The sequence below is a fragment of the Pinus tabuliformis genome, chromosome 7, assembly GCF_031772625.1.
Source record: "Pinus tabuliformis cultivar Carrire ecotype Pingquan chromosome 7, CPIR1, whole genome shotgun sequence".
Classification (NCBI taxonomy): domain Eukaryota; kingdom Viridiplantae; phylum Streptophyta; class Pinopsida; order Pinales; family Pinaceae; genus Pinus; species Pinus tabuliformis.
The window spans coordinates 468761422-468777543 of NC_142293.1; the positions used below are offsets into that span (position 1 = coordinate 468761422).

General features: G+C 38.3%; 1 long non-coding RNA gene across 3 annotated transcripts in view; it reads right to left on the reverse strand.

Annotated features, from left to right (window-relative positions):
• Positions 1–14271: 14271 nt before the first annotated feature.
• LOC149247973 (uncharacterized) overlaps positions 14272–16122 on the reverse strand; it is a 216217-nt gene continuing 214366 nt past the window's right edge. For all 3 annotated transcript variants that reach the window (XR_016265692.1, XR_016265690.1, XR_016265685.1), the window contains exon 4: positions 14272–14452. This is a non-coding gene — a long non-coding RNA (uncharacterized LOC149247973). The remainder of the gene's footprint in view (positions 14453–16122) is intronic.

The following is a 16122-nucleotide window of genomic DNA, read 5'->3' on the forward strand; positions in this document are numbered from 1 at the left end:
ATTTTGATAGTTAAGGGAAGAGATTTAATGTTGTATCTCTATCTTAATTTTGATTATGTAATGTGATAATCTTCCTTCATGAAGTGCTCGAGGTTGGTTCTCAAAAGCATCTCAACTTCTCCAGTTGCTGATTATCTCTGCGGAGTGCGTTCTACCATTCATATTCTCCCTTAATTCATAGAACCATCTCTTGTTGATTCAATAAGTATTGAATTAGGCCATTAGAGAGGATATCTACAGATTATACGTCCAGGTCACTTGGACCTGACCACCAATGAGGTTGGGCTCAAACATGTCTTACCTAGAGCACTTTTTGGAGCTACAAAATGGCATCATAGTAAGCCCCCTTTACATGTGCAAACATTGGATGCATTTGTCTAGGATCCTATTGGGAAAATTCCAAGTTGGTTCTCATAGACTTAAGATGGAGATAGACTTAAGATGGTTTCTCTATGTTTAGTGGGAAATATCCTCACACTTGGGTTTTGTTTTTGGGGCTATCTAGTGAGATTGATTTGTTAATTGATAGGTCGAAATCAACTCATAATGTTGCATTATAGTTCACACCACAAAATTCTTCTACGTGATACATCTCATAAACCAAAATTTATTTGGCATGATAACGAAAATAAAGATAATGTGACATGACGAGAAAAAATAAGAAGAGACCAAAAAAAATGAGGAAGATATTAATTTAACAAAAAAAAAGACACAATGAATGCTTTGAGACTATTTGAAGCAAATATTTGTCTACTCTTTGCAATATTAGACACAACTTTCCCAATTTCTATAACATCAAACAACTATTGAGTCACATATTGACATTATACCATAATTGCTTAAGCAAGTTAATGAGTGATATTTATCAAGGAACGTATGTCATTATTTTTTTTTTCTCAACCAAGACATTATAAAGTTGTGAAGGGTGAGATAATAAACACATTTTTTCTTTGAGGAATTTTAAATTAGATATTATATTGACTTAAAAAAAATATGATGCATAACATTCAAACAAAAACTCTTAAATTAAATATAAATATTTTCAAATATTCATATTTTAATGTATCAAAGGATAATGTTACCATATCAATAAAATATCACATTTAAATAGACATGTATACAAAATTACAAAATCCAAGTACCATTTCTTATATTATTTATTGCAAGAACTTCTTAAAAGCAAATGCCCCTACAATTAAAGATTTATATCATAATTGACATTTTGTTGAAATTAAGGTTATGCAAGTCTTGTCAATAAAATAAATTTATGTATACTTCATATTTATAATTTTATTAATGAATATAGATTCAAGCAATTCAATTAATATATTTTGTATTGGTAGAATGAAATTCATAATTGAATTTCATTTATTTGGCGACCTATTATTGATAAAATTCATATAATATATATATATATATATATATATATATATATATATATATATATATTTATTTATTTATTTATTTGAGAATCATAAATAAATAAAATTATTTTTAAAATTAAATTTATCATTTCCAATTACGAATAAAAATAAAATTATCAACCTTTTGTAATTTTATATTTTCATTTTTTTAGTTATACATTTATATATATTATACCATTTACAATTTTTAGTAATATAAAAATATTTTATTATTTTCATTTAATATTTAAAATTCTTCAATTAAAAAAAATATATAGTAAATAACAATTGTTTTTAAGAAAAGAGAAATTGCACCAATGTCCCGGTTGTCCTCCTGGGATTGTAAGGTAGTATATCTATAGTTGTCCTCCCATCGATTTGATAAAGAATGCTTGACCGGAAGGTGGGAGTTCTCGCAGCGAAGTTAACCTGGATCGACGGGTTGAACAATTCGACATACGCCTATGGGAACTGTCAGGGAAGCTCAGTAAATGGATCGTTGAAACGGGCGGATCAGGGATGGAATGGTGGACGAGGCTTCCAGTTCCAGTTCCTTGCTATGGGATGGAGTCTTTTAAGAGAGGAGTGACAATTAATTCCTCTGTGCAGTAACTTCGATTGATTTTAGTCCCACATTGTTAAATCCGGCAGTACATTACACCTTCATAACCCAGGAAGCCAAAAATGTGAGGGTGGCATTTTCGGCCGAGATCTAGCCGTTGGATGGACGCCACGTGGCGCGCTGCGTTATCATAATTAACATTTTGTTGAAATTAAGGTTATCATAATTAACATTTTGTTGAAATTAAGGTTATGCAAGTCTTGTCAATAAAATAAATTTATGTATACTTCATATTTATAATTTTATTAATGAATATAGATTCAAGCAATTCAATTAATATATTTTGTATTGGTAGAATGAAATTCATAATTGAATTTCATTTATTGGGCGACCTATTATTCATAAAATTCATATTATATATATATATATATATATTTATTTATTTATTTATTTGAGAATCATAAATAAATAAAATTATTTTTAAAATTAAATTTATCATTTCCAATTACGAATAAAAATAAAATTATCAACCTTTTGTAATTTTATATTTTCATTTTTTTAGTTATACATTTATATATATTATACCATTTACAATTTTTAGTAATAAAAAAATATTTTATTATTTTCATTTAATATTTAAAATTCTTCAATTAAAAAAAATATATAGTAAATAACAATTGTTTTTAAGAAAAGAGAAATTGCACCAATGTCCCGGTTGTCCTCCTGGGATTGTAAGGTAGTATATCTATAGTTGTCCTCCCATCGATTTGATAAAGAATGCTTGACCGGAAGGTGGGAGTTGTGGCAGCGAAGTTAACCTGGATCGACGGCTTGAACAGCTCGACATACGCCTATGGGAACTGTCAGGGAAGCTCAGTAAATGGATCGTTGAAACGGGCGGATCGGGGATGGAATGGTGGACGACGCTTCCAGTTCCAGTTCCTTGCTATGGGATGGAGTCTTTTAAGAGAGGGGTGACAATTAATTCCTCTGTGCAGTAACTTCGATTGATTTTAGTCCCACATTGTTAAATCCCGCAGTACATTACCCCTTCATAACCTAGGAAGCCAAAAATGTGAAGGTGTTATTGTCGCTACTTGGCGGGCCGAGATTTGAACGTCGGATGGACGCCACTTGGCGGTCTGTGGGTGGCCAAAATCTGATCGTCGGATGGACGCCACTTGGCGGTCTGTGGGTGGCCAAAATCTGATCGTCCGATGGACGCCACGTGGCGCGCTGTGGACGGCCCAGATCTGAACGTCCGATGGACACCACTTGGTGGTCTGTGGGCGGCCAGAATCTGATCGTCCGATGGACGCCACGTGGCGTAATGTGGACGGCCAGAATCTGATCGTCCGATGGACGCCACGTGGCGTAATGTGGACGGCCCAGATCCGATCGTCCGATGGACGCCACGTGGCGCGCTGTGGACGGCCCAGATCAGATGGACGCCACGTGGCGCGCTGTGGACGGCCCAGATCAAATGGACGCCACGTGGCGCGCTGTGGACGGCCCAGATCAGATCGTCCGATGGATGCCACGTGGCGCGCTGTGGACGGCCAAGATCCGATCGTCGGATGGACGCCACGTGGCGCGCTGTGGACGGCCCAGATCCGACGCCACGTGGCGTAATGTGGACGGCCAGAATCTGATCGTCCGATGGACGCCACGTGGCGTAATGTGGACGGCCCAGATCCGATCGTCCGATGGACGCCACGTGGCGCGCTGTGGACGGCCCAGATCAGATGGACGCCACGTGGCGCGCTGTGGACGGCCCAGATCAGATGGACGCCACGTGGCGCGCTGTGGACGGCCCAGATCAAATGGACGCCACGTGGCGCGCTGTGGACGGCCCAGATCAGATCGTCCGATGGATGCCACGTGGCGCGCTGTGGACGGCCAAGATCCGATCGTCGGATGGACGCCACGTGGCGCGCTGTGGACGGCCCAGATCCGAGCGTCAGATAGGCGCCACGTGGCGCGCTGTGGACGGCCAAGATCTGAGCGTCGGATAGATGCCACGTGGCGCCTATCCGACGCTCAGATCTTGGCCGTCCACAGTGCGCCACGTGGCGTCTATCCGACGCTCAGATCTTGGCCGTCCACAGCGCGCCACGTGGCGTCTATCCGACGCTCAGATCTTGGCCGTCCACAGCGCGCCACGTGGCGTCTATCCGACGCTCAGATCTTGGCCGTCCACAGCGCGCCACGTGGCGCCTATCTGACGCTCGGATCTGGGCCGTCCACAGCGCGCCACGTGGCGTCCATCCGACGATCGGATCTTGGCCGTCCACAGCGCGCCACGTGGCATCCATCGGACGATCTGATCTGGGCCGTCCACAGCGCGCCACGTGGCGTCCATTTGATCTGGGCCGTCCACAGCGCGCCACGTGGCGTCCATCTGATCTGGGCCGTCCACAGCGCGCCACGTGGCGTCCATCGGACGATCGGATCTGGGCCGTCCACATTACGCCACGTGGCGTCCATCGGACGATCAGATTCTGGCCGTCCACATTACGCCACGTGGCGTCGGATCTGGGCCGTCCACAGCGCGCCACGTGGCGTCCATCCGACGATCGGATCGCTGTGGACGGCCAAGATCTGAGCGTCGGATAGACGCCACGTGGCGCGCTGTGGACGGCCAAGATCTGAGCGTCGGATAGGCGCCACGTGGCGCACTGTGGACGGCCAAGATCTGAGCGTCGGATAGGCGCCACGTGGCGCGCTGTGGACGGACAAGATCTGAGCGTCGGATAGGCGCCACGTGGCACGCTGTGGACGGCCAAGATCTGAGCGTCGGATAGCCACGTGGCGTCCATCTGATCTGGGCCGTCCACAGCGCGCCACGTGGCGTCCATCGGACGATCGGATCTGGGCCGTCCACATTACGCCACGTGGCGTCCATCGGACGATCAAATTCTGGCCGTCCACATTACGCCACGTGGCGTCGGATCTGGGCCGTCCACAGCGCGCCACGTGGCGTCCATCCGACGATCGGATCGCTGTGGACGGCCAAGATCTGAGCGTCGGATAGACGCCACGTGGCGCGCTGTGGACGGCCAAGATCTGATCGTCGGATTTCCGCCACGTGGCGCACTGTGGACGGCCAAGATCTGAGCGTCGGATAGGCGCCACGTGGCGCGCTGTGGACGGACAAGATCTGAGCGTCGGATAGGCGCCACGTGGCACACTGTGGACGGCCAAGATCTGAGCGTCGGATAGACGCCACGTGGCGCGCTGTGGACGGCGAAGATCTATGCATCGGATAGACGCCACGTGGCGCGCTGTGGACGGCCAAGATCTATGCATCGGATAGTCGCCACGTGGCGCGCTGTGGACGACCAAGATCTAAGCATCGGATAGACGCCACGTGGCGCGCTGTGGACGGCCAAGATCTAAGCCTCGTATAGACGCCACGTGGCGCGCTGTGGACGGCCAAGATCTAAGCCTCGTATAGACGCCACGTGGCGCGCTGTGGACGGCCAAGATCTAAGCATCGGATAGACGCCACGTGGCGCGCTGTGGACGACCAAGATCTAAGCCTCGGCTAGATGCCACGTGGCGCGCTGTGGATGGCCAAGATCTAAGCCTCGGATAGATGCCACGTGGCGCGCTGTGGATGGCCAAGATCTATTAATCGGCTAGACGCCACGTGGCGCGGTGTGGACGGCCAAGATCTATGCATCGGATAGACGCCACGTGGCGCACTGCGGAGCGCTGAGATCTATTAATCGGCTAGACGCCACGTGGCGCGCTGTGGACGGCCAAGATCTATGCATCGGCTAGACGCCACGTGGCGCGCTGTGGACGGCCAAGATCTATGCATCGGCTAGACGCCACGTGGCGCCCTGCGGAGAGCTGAGATCTATGCATCGGATAGACGCCACGTGGCACCCTGCGGAGAGTTGAGATCTATGCATCGGATCGACGCCACGTGGCGCCCTGCGGAGAGATGAGATCTATGCATCGGATAGACGCCACGTGGCGCCCTGCGGAGAGCTGAGATTTAGCCGTTGGATTTCCACCACGTGGCGCGCTGTGGACAGCCAAGATCTGATCGTCCGATGGACGCCACGTGGCGCGCTGTGGACGGCCAAGATCTGACCGTCCGATGGACGCCACGTGGCGCGTTGTGGACGGCCAAGATCTGATCGGCTGATGGAGGCCACGTGGCACGCTGTGGACGGCCAAGATCTGATCGTCCGATGGACACCACGTGGCGCGCTGTGGACGGCCAAGATCTGATCGTTCGATGTACGCCACGTGGCGCGGTGTGGACGGCCAAGATCTAATCGTCCGATAGACGCCACATGGCGTGCTTTGGACGGCCAAGATCTCATCGTTCGATAGACGCCACGTGGTGTGCTGTGGACGGCCAAGATCTGAGCATCGGATAGACGCCACGTGGCGCGCTGTGGACGGCCAAGATCTGAGCATCGGATAGACGCCACGTGGCGCGCTGTGGACGGCCAAGATCTAATCGTCCCGTAGACGCCACGTGGCGCGCTGTGGACGGCCAAGATCTGAGCATCGGATAGACGCCACGTGGTGCGCTGTGGACGGTCCAGATCTGACCGCTGGGTTATTGCCAAGTGGCCGTCTGTGGACTGGCCGGATCTGACCGCTGGATGTATGTCAGGTGGCAGTCTGTGGGCTCCTCATATATTGTTATTGACTGTATAGTACTTTGAATGTGGGATATATACAAAGATGTACTCCGTTTGGGAAAATCGGACCTCCCAACGCTCGGTCACGATTTAGCTCCTCGAACACCTGTTACCCTGTCTCAGTTCTCCCACTCACATCTGCGTGGCTTCGGTTCCAACGGGTGAAAAGATTGATACCAAATACTTATGTGTTCGGAATGAAATTGAGTTCGATGGCGCAGCAAGGAATTTGTGGATGTATTGCAGTGAAGCGTAAAAGATGCATGAACTTAACTGCGAACACAAATGTCGTCCCTACGAACATCCCAGGCGCTGGAGAGAAAAGTTCACATTTGCAAGTTTACAGGATAGAGATCCCCGCCATTGATTATTCACTGTTGCAGCTGAGAATTTTCATTGGTAGGAAAATTAATGTTTTCCGAGAAACTCTCCACGTCATTCATTTCTTAAAATCTCACCGTGCGTAACAATATCATATTTATGGTACGAAGTTAAACAATTGTAAAGCGTGAGATGAATGAATGGGTACGGGTACACCTCCAACTGTTTCTCTTTCAATCAATCTCTCTCCATTTCAATCAGTGAAAGGTCAATCTCAATCCCTGTTAAGTGCCTGCAAAGGTAACGTAATCCACCCACTAGAGTCTACTCATATTAATGGGTTCACTAATAATCCAGAAAACATAGCCTTTATTTCACCGGCTTAGTGGAATAACTCACATGACTCTTTTAGTACAGTAGTTACACAATGAAGGTTACCCCACCAATGCATCAGGTTCGATCAATAAGGTAGGTTCGATTAAAATGTTATTAATTAGTCACCCATAATTAGTCACCCAAATCTGTTACGTGGATCTTAATTAATTATAATTGATGTTATTTAAAAATTAATAATTTTAATGTTATTAAATGTAGTGTATATTTCTGGTTTAAAATATTTATAGTTGAATTGAGATAGCGTAATTGTTATGATTGGGAAACATTTTTATTTTATTTAGTATTTTATATTGTAATCAACATTTAATTAATTTAGATTTTATAATGAGGTGATTACGTGATTATATATATATATATATATATATATATTCTTATAGGTTTTTGGATTTGTTTGTATTTCTTTTACAAGTAGATTGAATGTTGCATTTTATGTTATACTTATAACTTTTTTTATTTATATTTTCTAACAAAATTGTTATTTCTCTTGTAGTGAACTTAATGATTATGATTTGGATAATTTTTTGGTTTATTTAGTTTTCACACTAGATGGTAAGTATTTGATCATTTTGAATTCTATAACATAGTGATTTTAATCAGTATTTCTAATCCTTTAGGACTAAATAGTAGATTCAATTTGCCTTTTAAATTATGCTAATCATTTTATTCATAAAAATAAAATTGTATTCTCTCCCCTTAATTTAATCATTCTCTTTGTGAGTCCTCTTACTTAGAGCCTCAATATTGTAATAAAATTTGGTTGAATATATCCGCGAAAAAATTATGAAATGATGAATCTCCATAATATCTTCATAGTCTATCATTTTCACATATTATTTATTTATATATTAATTTCTATAGCAACATAAACTAAGCAACATATAGATAATTTAATAAGCAAGATAAATAATCAAGGCAACATAAATGTAGGTTGAAATTTACATAATTAACATATGATTCAATACTTTTTCATTTGAATTGAATTAAATAGATCTAAATTTGTTTTCCTTCTGTGTTTGCTCCTTGAAACCACCCAACTAGATTTACCACTCAACTAGCTCCTACTAGGCACTTAAGGTCTCTGCATCCTAATCTCAATGCTTCATTCTCACCTAGAAGAAAATCTTCTTCATGTCTACATACATATTCACACTAGGGTGCACATAATAAAGTTCCCTATGGAATTCTTCGAGGATATTTATTCGCATACCACCTTCCTCATGGATATATATCCTTGAAGTCTCAATAGTATATTAGCTTCAAGGACAAAACCCTCAAACTTTTGTTCTATCTAATTCCCATTCCAGATAAATGATGTAACCTTTAAATACCAACCAAATCCAAAGACTTTTTCTACCACACACTCCCTCAAAATGACCCTTAAGGGCACCAAGTAGAAGATATGTGGTTTTCTACTTAGTTCACCGACCACCACATTATCCTTTCCTTTGATGCATTAAATACTGAAATCATACTCATTCATGAAATTACTCCATCACTTTTGTCTATAATTCATATTGCTTTGAGTGAAGAGATGCTTCAAGATTTCATGATCTGTCTTTAGCTCAAATCTCTTTCTCACAAGGTAGTGCCTCTAAAGTTTTATAGCTAGCATCATAAATGGAAATTCTAAGCCACATGTAACATAAATCTCCTCATTTTTCTTCATATTCTTAGACAAATATGTTATTAACCCCCTTATTGCATTAATACAGTTCCTAATCCTTGCTTCGAGGCCTTTTTGCAGATTGTGAATTATTTATCCATGCCAGACACTTGAAGGATTGGTGCACTAGTTAGTAATCTCTTTAGCTTGATGATTGTAGCGTTGCATTCTTCTATCCACTCATACCTAACTCCTTTGTGTGGTAATGAAGTGATGGGTTTCATAGTCTTTGAGAAACCTTCCACAAAACTATAATAATAACTTGCTAGACCCATGAAGCTTCACACCTCATGAGCTTTTTTCGGCACTAGGCAATCCATTTTGGCCTTCACCTTTTTCAGGTCCACCAAAATTCCTTATCCTGAAATAATATGGCCAAGATATTGAATCTCATTCTAAAAGAAAGAACGCTTTGAAATATTGCTATATAATTTATTTTCTTTAAGCGTGTCAACACAATCCACAAGTGTTCCTCATGTTCCTTTTCATTATTGGAATATATGAGAATTTCATCCATAAATACTTGCACAAAGTGCTCCAAAAATTTTCATACACACAATTCATGAGGCTCATGAACACTATTGGTCCATTGGTTAAACCAAATGGCACCATTTTGAACTCATAGTTCCCAAACCAAGTTTGGGAGGCGGTCTTTAGAATGTCACCCTTTTTAATCCTTAACTCGTGATATCCCGCAACAGATTAACTTTTCAGAAAGCCATCACTCCCTTCATATGATCACATAGGTAATCTATCTGAGGTATCAGGTACCTATTCTTCATTGTGGCTCAATTAAAATCCATGTAATCTATGTACAATCTCAAGGAACCATCCTTTTGCTTAACGAAAAGTATTGGTGCACCCAAGGTGAAAAATTGGGCCTAATAAGTCCCAAGTCTAGTAGTTCCTTCAACTACATCTGTAACTCACAAAGTTTGGGAGTCATCATCATGTATGGTGTCTTGGATATTTTATCCATGCTGGGTTTTATCTCGATTGTGAAATCAAGTTCCCTCTCAAGGGGTAACAATGGTAACTCAGGAAAAACATCCTCGAATTTGACATAACTAGATGCTTATCTAAAGAGGGTCCCTTCTTGTCACCCATTGCCTTGATCATGTACAACTTACACCCATTCCTGAGGCAACATTTAACTTTCATTGTTGAGATGAATCATAGGGACACTTTCCTCTTGATACCATAGATCTCAATTGACCTTTTGTCATCATTTAAACAAATCACTGTTTTTTGTAAGCAGTATACGAAACCTTGATAGCCTTCTATCCCATCCATTTTAATGATTATATCGTATACTCATAGGGAAATGACATACACCTTTAACTTAGTTTCACAACCAAGTTACAAGTTAAGTGTTGAGAAAAAGGGTGCCAAGCATGTGTTCTTGGTGTTTTTTTCCTTTGGCCTAGGAAAACACACGATACATCTTTTTGGTAAGTGACTTTATGAGTTATCAATTCATCTGACTTTTAGTCACTTTATGAGGTTCAAAAAGTACTTAGTAATTTATTATATTAAAGTTACTTTATAACATTAAAGTGACTTTATGAGAAGAAGTGTATGGTACAACTTAAAGTTAAAAAGTGACTAGGGGAAGCCATTAATGAAGGGATAAATGAAAAGGGGGTCAATGGGAGATTAGATCTCCACCATTGATTAAGGAGAGCTGAGATCTAATCTCAACCATTAATCATAGCGTTAGGGCTTCACTTCATTATGAAGACTAACACGGGAGAAAAGGCAAAGAGAGATCATTCATTCATCAAGTGTAGAGTTGGAGAAGAGGAGGTTGAGATAGCTTCTAGAGGAGGATAAGATAACTTCAAGAGAAGGTTAAGATAACTTCTAGCTAAAGGGTACCCTGTAACATAATCCCATGGAGATTTGGTAGCCCAAAAGCTCAAATGTTGAACTGGAATCGGCTCCAAGACAAACTCGACCTCCTTGGAATGCTCTTGGCCCACTCTTCCTGCTCATTACCTCTCTAGAAATCATACAGCATGCACATCTGTCAAATCATCCCAAGGAAATAACTTTGCATCCACAACAAATCAATCCCTTAGCTAGGTCCTTCTCTTCTTGCCCAACTTCCCTTGAATTTCTCGAAAATCTCCCCCAAAAATTCCTCAATCTTCTTCCGTTAACTAGAGCCTTTCGACCCTCTACACACCCTCTTTCCACTCTCGGCCCTCTCATATCTAAGGCCTACCATAGGCCCCTCTCAACCCTCCACAAATTTGAGGCCTTTGTCACAAGCCCTCTTGACCCTCCATAAATTTTAGGCTTGTCACTAGCCCTCTCTGCCACAAGATGCTCTCTTGTTGACCACTACAATGAATCATACATCTGTGTACTTATACTTTTCCAAAGGGCGCAACACCGCGAGTCATCTAAATACCATTGGTCCATGGGTGCAAAGCCCCATCACTTAACCCACTTTCCCCACACATGAGAATACCCACGATGCCCTTGGACATAATTTTGCAAACTCTCATGGATTTCAATGCCAAGCATGAGTGTCAAGATTTTGATTGAATCTGTAAAACCTTCGGCAAAGGCCAATTTTTCAAGGAGATGAAATAATTTCTCATTATGGGAGAATAGCTTGTAATGTCCCTTCATGTCCCCAAGTTGAGATTAAGGGGATCTTGATGCAATTAATGCTCCATTTTGTGTTAATAAAACACCATATCAACTATCATTATTGTGTTTATTAAAATTGGGTTGGTAATTCCATATCAATATAAAATTTAATAACTTATAATTACTATAATAGTTAACATTGTACTAATTGTTATATATAAGATTCTCAATCCTCTTTGTAATGATGTGTGGTGCCACAATAAGGAAATATTGAATTTATCTTGTAAAAGTTTTCTCCACTAATCTATGTTTATTGTGTAAAGATTTCTCCACTATTAACTCAATGTTCATGTGAGCTCTACTTTCTTATAACCTTTTTTTCCCTAAATTTTAAGATATGTTTGAAATATAAGACTATTTCATAGCCTCTTTGGTTAATAGAATTTTAAATCACTGTATTTCCTAAAAAGATTATACATTGAATCAAACCAACCTAGATACATCTTAACTCTAGATCTATCAAGCATCAAGAACGATCAAATCTCTCTATATGTAAACCTTTTTTTTGAGTGAAAATTTTGAAAAAAGGTTTGCACTTAAAGAGATTTGATACCTCTCGAAGCTTGATAGATCTAGAGTTTAAATAGATATAGACTCGTTTATATATATATATATATATTTGTTCAACACAAAAATGTAATAAAATAAAATTTTAAAAAAATAATTATAAAATATTTTGATTGTGAAATGAGAAATATCCATTGTTGTTGTTAAAAATCTTGTTATATTGTAAGTATTATGTTCTTATTAATGAAATTAAAATATGATCACAAAATTATAATTTAAACACAAAAGTGTTAAAAAATTAAATTATAAAAAAATATTTATAAAATATTTTGATTGTGAAATGAGAAATATCCATTGTTGTTGTTAAAAATCTTGTTATAGTGTAGATATTAAGTTTTTATGTGCTTATTAATGAAATTTAAATATGATTACAAAATTATTATTTTAACTTGTATGGTAAAATGAATCTTAATTTATAGCCACTATTTAAATCCTACATATTTTAATGTGGTTGAGGGTTTACATATATTTTAAAAGTAATTATAATAGGCTTTTAGATTTAATTGAAAAAATGTTATAAAATTAAATTCAAATAAAATATTTAGAAATTATTTTGATTGTGAAATGAGAGATGATTTTTGAGCATGTGGTATTGATGAGCCATGGTATTGGCTCTTGGCATTATAAGAAAGCCTATTTACAAGCTAATAATATCTATAGCAAAGTGGACACAGACAACCATGGTTAAAAATATTGTTATATTGTAAACTTATTATAAGTATTAATTTTTTTTATGTACTTGTTAATTAAATTTAAATATAGTTATATAATCATTATTTTAATTTATAAAGTAGAATGAATCTTAACATATAACAAATTGAATTTTATTATTCTTATTATTTAACTTCTTACAAAGAGTACAACATCTTTCCAAATTGAACTATGCTCTATATTACTTTTCACCTTTTACTATTATTTAATTAACTCAACATATAAATATTTACAAATCTTTTCTCTTATAAATTAAACGAAATTTAAAATTGTTTATTTTTTACATTACATTTACCCATCTCCCCGTATTGGATGGTTAAAAACCTCTAAACATAATTAGTTATTAAAAAACAAACACAGAAATAAAAAACAACAAAAACAAAAAATATATCAAATACTAGTTATATGGTCTATTGTCTATTTAGACTCGTACCACATCACTAACGGAATAACGGAACGACATGGATGCAATAAAGAAATAATTGAGCATATATAGTTGAATTAGTAATTGGTTTGACAAATATCACTAACGGAATAACGTAACTACATGGATGCAATTAAAAAATAATTGAGCACATAGATTAAATTAGTAATTGGTCTGACAAATCTTTTAAATAAATTTTTTCAATAAATTTTCAACAAAGATATTAAACATTTAACAATTAGTTTGTCTTAGTATATGAGTAACAGAAATTTTTTAATTAGTACAATTACATTAAAAATATTAATGTAGTTGATATAGCCAAAAGTTTCATAAATATAATTAAAAAACTATTGTAACACGAAAAATGTCTTACTAATGCATATACCTGATTAATAATGTATAAAAAGGTTATGGGTCAACTTTAATTTAAGAAAACAAAAGAATTATAAATGAATGTTATAAATAATAATGAAAAACTTATCATGGAGAAACTTATTAAAATTGGAATAATCTCAATTCTTAGGAAATTGGTGGGTGGGGAGTTACATGGCACAAATATAATTTTTTATTTAAATTTATTAGAAGGGATGGACCATTTTGCTAAATAAAATTTGCTTATATATAAATGAATGTTATAAATAATAATGAGGGACTTATCATGGAGGAACTTATTAGAATTGAAATAATCTCAAATCCCTAGGAAATTGAATAAAAATAAAAATCAACAAATTCTCATCCACCTTAAATTGAAATAAAAAACCTTCGATAAATATTCTTTTACAATAAATTTTAAACAAAAATATTAAACATCGTTTATAAAAAAAGATATTTTTATAAAGTAAATAAGATTTCATAACACTGTTATTAACATAGCTCTAAATCAATGATACACCAAAGGAACCGAAGAAGAAAATTCTCAAATCAGAAGTAAGAAGCCATATGTAACTCAATATTGCTTTACACTTTCTAAGCAATTAACCTAAATGCACGCGATAGTTTATCACCAATTTTCATTTGATGGTATGCAAAGCAAGGTCTTGCCATTGTCTTCACTACCTTGTGAAAGCTCCTCCTAACCTGGCAACAAAAAGTAGACTTTAGATCAGAGAACCATACCATCCAATTTCCATTATATTCAGCTAAATCAAGGAAAGTAATAATAAGCACAATTCTCTCGAAATAACAAAGGGACGCGACAAAAACCTTTCAAACAATAGCCATAAGAAGAAATAAGTTAGAAGTGAGAAAATTATTATGGAGTAGAAATAGCCCTGGAGATCAAAGAAATTTAGTGAATGTCAAGCCAAACTATGAAACTAGTAACCATTCAACCTATAAAACAATGTAGGCAGCACTTGCTCATCAAGAAAGTACTAGCACAAAAAGGATGCAAGTTGTGATATGAAATGAAAGTTGATTATTTAAACCTTACGAGATTATAAATCCAATTATGCGAAAATTGAATGTTTTGCTAAGGGATGGATGCCTCACTTGCCTCTTCTCCTTGGTGAATTATATATTTCACCGATAACCCTAGGAGGGTTGCAACATATTCCAAGATGCAAGGATTAGACAAAAGGGAGAATGAGAAGCTCTTTCATGTAAGCTCACTAAACATGCCAAGTGGTTCTCCAGTTTGTATTCAAAGCGGAAGGGCACTTTTGGTGCATAAAAATGCCATAGAATTATATACCAAAAGGATATGGCATTTTAAGTATTTGGTTGTTACAGTTGAAGATCAATCTAAATAGCAAAAAGCAAGAAGCACCCCTGATCTCCCAACTCCCACCTCCATATGTGTTCTTATGCACGACTCCATCCTAGAAGCTACGTGCAACAAGAGTTCATAACACATATTTCTAACACTTCCTAGGAATTTAGGGTTTCGTATACCATGATTTGATGGGATCCATGTCATCTCTATGATTATGATTACAAGAATTAAAGGTGCTTAATTCTGGTTTAATCAATGTCCACTTTGTGATCTCTAAATGACTATGTGGTACTCTCATGTCCACATAGTGTTACTATGTAATCTTTCTTGGAAATGAATAATTTTGGTGGGGTTGATCTCCACGAATGTTAGTTAATTATATGTTAATGAAAATTATTGTTTTGATATATTATAAATAATTAATTATACAAATAAATTATCAAATATTATTTATTTTAATATCATAATTATATTTATTAGTAATAATATATTATTATTATTTTAGCTTTGAAAGAGGATGCAAAACTATTGAATTTAAATACATATTATTAAGATATCACCACAATATGTTAGGAGTGTTAAAAGAATGTTTCAAACACAGAAAAATATGCAAAGAAAACAACGCAATCATGATGAAAAAAAGAAAAAAGAAAAAGGCTAAAGTGTTGATCATTTGAAGAGGACTAGGTTAAGATGGTCCAATATTTAGGGAAGTCTAATCGCCAACTCAGGGAACTTACTCGAAATGCCTCTATTTGTTGCAATAGGGGGGAATGCCTCTATTCAATGTTAGCATTCCTTGACTAGTACCATTACTTTTGGTATAGGCCCTTATATGTAAGCAGACTATGCCTCTATTCAATGTTAGCATTCCATTGACTAGTACCATTACTTTCAGTATAGGCCCTTATATGTAAGCAGACTAGGAGGGTATACAACTCGAACTAAGTGTTTAGATTGTTTTTTAACAAGAACTGCGAATAGTTATTATATTAAAAAACATTGAGCTAAAGCTCAATTTAGATATATAATT